Here is a 4,577-nt window from a genome sequence, read left to right on the forward strand (position 1 = left end):
ACTTGTAAAATAATCTAGCCCAGTTGTGGGTGCCAAGCACTTAAAAATCTGACCTTCAGTTCTTAAGAAAATCTGGCCGCTTACATGTTTTAAAGCTGAGAAAAGCATGGTGCGAGCATCAAGCCAAAGGAAACAATTTGTCTTGTAATGACAGGGTTGAGAGGTAGATGATATTCTTTTAAATAAGTACAGCACCTAGGTCTGGATGATCTCTGCTTCCAACTAGATGAGGATATAAAGACACTGATAATGAGATTCATTACAGCAGCTTTCTAATCTCTTTCGCTACAAAATACATTACATTTGGAATTTAACTGTGTGTGCAGCACACCAGGTGGCCAAGCTGCTTTTACTGGGAGAAAATAAAGAAGCTGAAATGCACTGCTATAGAGTGCTCTTAATGCCTAATAATGTCATAGAGGAAGAAGTATGTTCTTGCTCTCTGTTGCTGATGACTGCCGAGTGAAGCGCGTGTTATACAAAGTCACATATGCTGGAGGATAACGCTGCTGCGGGAGCCCTTAGCTCACTGGTATGTGACACTGCAATGTGATTAGGAAAGAAATTACATGCTGGCAAAGAGCTTTCCCCCATTTTGAGAGTGAGAGAGAAGAATTACCCCCTTGGAAATGTTATATCTAAGTGAATTTACTTTTCCATGGGCTGGTATCCTTCTAAGGAAGAAGGATGTTCTTGCTGCTGCTCAGCAGAATGGATATTTTTTACCTTATTGGCTCAGGATGGGCATGGGGCTATTGGCCAAATTCCACCTAGGGCGAAGCAAGGGAGCTTTTCATCACAGTCAGGGGAGTTTGAGTCTGAGGTTTATGTTGCACTGAATCTGAATATGGAGATTTAAAAATAGGGCTTCTAGTTCACATCCCAGTCTCTGAGGTGTTCTTGCAAACGGTGGAGGTGTGTTGACATGGCAACTCCCTAAATCTAGCCCTGAATGCTGTAAGCTTAGCTCCTGGCCTACTAGGACTTGTAACTCTTCAGAATGAAAGACTAAGTCAAGGCTTTCTGTCCACTGAGAGTGATGCTTCTGAATCACATATGTAAAGTTGGCATAGGTGCTCTTTCCCCCTTATCTCATGAAAGCTTTCAATAATTTGCATTTAATTTTAACAAGAAGTGAGTAGAACTGTTTGTAGTATTCAGTCGAAATAAAACTGTGGCAAAAACCTTTTGTCCCCTTATTGTAAGTATTCCATGCAACATAATTACTTTACCTTTTCTTTTCCCTATCTCCTTTATTGTGTTACCGAGTAAAAGTTCTGGTTGGCTTTGGTAGGGATCTACAGACAGGCTGTGAAGTACAGTGCAGTATTGAGAGCTCTTCCCAGCTGTTTGTTACTGATCAGATTCACTCTTTGCCATGGGCTGGGATCCAGTTGCAAGACAGATGCTTACAGTTTTGTTTATTGGGCTGCTACACAAAGGGTTGTGCTCCACACTGACAGGCAGCAGGTGTCTTGCAGAAAGAAAGAAAATGTGTTTTTGTATTTTTTTTTTTTTTTTTACTGTTTACACATTTTTGTGACATACTGATTGCAGCTGGATGTGCAAAAAGGCAGGGCTGGAGGTATCCACACAGCCTGCCAACCCCTATCACTCAGACACAAACACTGATGCACTAGGACTTGAACTTTCTCCATTGCTTGGGGATACTCATGCCATACCTGCTTTTCTGTACACTTCTCCCACGACTTCTTACTCCTCTCAAAGCTTTGAGCCTTGTGAGTGTCTCTGGCAGTTTACTTTGCTAGGGTTTGGTGAGGCATTGGAATAGACTATCGAGGAGGTGGTGGAATCACTGTTCCTGAAGATGTTCAAGAACTGTAGAGATGTGGCACTGAGAAACATGGTCAGTGGGCATGGTGATGATGGGTTGGGATTGGACTGGGGGATCTCAGTTTTCCAACCTTGATGATTCCATGATTACCCAAGGAGACCTCTTAGGTGTAATCAAAATGCACCCCTCAGCACGCAGTACATTTCAAGTCATCTTCCACCTCCAGTTGCTTTATGAGGTACCTACCTGTCATGGCATGCAGGCAACTGTCCTTTGAGTGACAGTCATATTGGATGTCTCTGTCTGTCTTCACTGATGTCATGGATGTTGCTTAGAACAAAATGAAAGATGAAGTTATTGAAAGATGTAGGTAAATGGAGCATAGATTCCCTTGAAAAGAGAACAAGAAGTTGAACAGTACAGTGGAGCTCAATGGCCGTGCTTCCTTCATGCCTTTCTGCTTCCTCCACTTTGCCACCACGTGTGCCTTTGTGTAGCCAAAATGTAGGTGTCTCTGACCATAGGTCACTTTAATGAGACATGCAAGATGTTCCTCTCATAGGATTTTGCAGTACTGAGGTATCTGTGAAAAGTCTTATGAATAGCTTTGGGAACTTCAAAGAAAAGTGAAAAAGCAGCTAAAAATAGATATATTTGTATAGTGATCTACTGAATATCTCTACCATGAAATTTTAAGGTAAAATCCCAGTGTGTGGGGGAGAAATAATCATACGAAATACTAAGAGGTCATTTCTGTCAACATATTTCCAAGTCTGTATGATTCTCCCATGCTACACAGTCTGTGCAGAGCACATCAAGAACTGACTTTCAGCATTCAGTGATCTCTCAGGGACTTTTCCAAACCATTCCAGCCAGTCATACAGAAATGTCCTAAATACTGGGGCTACCATATATACATGAATTGGAAAACTGCACTGCTGTGTAGTATAATTACTGTTCTGGTGTGTTTAGCCATGCAATTATTTCTGCATACTGAAGCATGAATAAGTGCACTTTCAATCACATGTTCTTGCAAAGGGCACTGGTGTAGCTATGTGAAATCTCCTTGTCCTGTTCCCATCTTATGTAGCTGAAGGTTGGGATTGGAATCTTATTCAGGAGCACAACAGCAGATGAGGATCTGGAATCTTTGACTTGTAGAGGTGATGATCAGTGTGTGAGCAATCCTGATGTCAGCACAGGTTTGTATAAAGCAGTCAAGCTAGTGAACTGTGAATAGTCGTGGATTTGGGAAAGATCTGCCTGGCAAAATCACAAGCAGGAAAATGAGCTGGCTTTGTGAGGCTGCCCACAGCCAGCAGGTTGTCCAGCTCTGGGCACGACTGAAGAGCTTCTGTAGAAATTTAGGAACTAAGCAGAGAAGTTGTTTTACTCTAGTATCCAGGGGGGTTAACGGGAGCTCACTGGAACCCTTTTACTTGGCAAGTAGCCCCATGGAGGCTGGAACATGTTAAACAATTGTCCTGGTAATCTAAAGCACAGGGAGACTGAAAGTGTTCACATCTATCTTGTGAATTCCTCAAATAATAAACACTGGGTAAAGATCAATAAATAACCAGATCAAATCTCACTGAGAAGGCACTAGGAGAGCATCTAGACAGAAGCATGTATGGGGTAATGTTATGCAAGCAGGAAAAAATCACACAGAGGCACAGGCTGGAACTGATGTCTGCTCTGAAAGGATTTCTGGCAATGTGAGGTGAACTGTTTTGGGCAGGGCAGGTGCTTTTTGCTCATGTTTTGAAGAAACAGAAAACTCTTCCAAAGGTTGACTCAGTTCTATTGGACTCTTTTGGAGGAACCCAAAATAAATGTCAGTCCACAACATTGCCAAGAAACAATATGTCCATGAGCTGTATGAAATGGAATTGAGCTGTATGAAATGGAATTGTGGCTTGTGGAAAGGCAACACGTTCTCCATTCCTGTCACTGAAGTGCATGGAATTTGGTTCAGCTAGTCTCTTTTAAACAGCCTTCCTCATTGTCCATAAATTCTCTCTGTTGAGAAAGTTTAACATTCCTAAATCCCCATGAATACAAAGTATACCTTTCCTGAATTCTTGATATCAAAAATATGTTATGCTCCTGGCATGGATCTTCCACATGACACATACTAGAAACTCCACAGGTAGAGTGACTGGATCAGTGTCAGTCTGGTCCCAGGTGAGTGGTTGGGGTTGGATGCTAAGGCAGGATGAGCTCAGGCAGAGACAGCTTCAGGGTACTCATGGGAAGCAGCTGTAATCCATCCCATCCCTCCCTCTCAGTGAATCTCAGGCCTGGTGGATAGGGCTTGGATAGGGCTTATGGGATGACACGCAGGGCTAGGAGGATGTGATCTGAGGGATTGTGCAGGTAGGGGGTAGTATGGGTAATTTGGATAGGGAGATGTGAGGAGTGTAGACCACGATGGAATCTGTAGGGTCACACATAGGAGGACAGTGGTACTGTGCATTGGGTTTGGGAAGGTCAGCAGTTCATAGAGAAAACTGTGGAACTGTGTGGAAGGGTCACAGCTGTGGAGACATGTTGTATGGACACTGCTGATGCATCCTGTCCTTGAAATGGAAGAGGCTTTGATATCTCTTTTTTAACCAAAATGTAGATCTCTAGGCTTTGTGAATGTAGCATGCTTGTCATGTTTAACAAGATACGTGTGAAATGCTGGCTTTCCTACAGCCTACCTGTGCTTTCGCCTAAGCCGTGATGCCAGGCCCCTGATCATGCAACACTTTGTTTTTTGCACCTTGCTGATGGGATG

Source organism: Tetrao urogallus (genome assembly GCF_951394365.1).
Source record: "Tetrao urogallus genome assembly, chromosome: 7".
Taxonomy (NCBI): Eukaryota; Metazoa; Chordata; class Aves; order Galliformes; family Phasianidae; genus Tetrao; species Tetrao urogallus.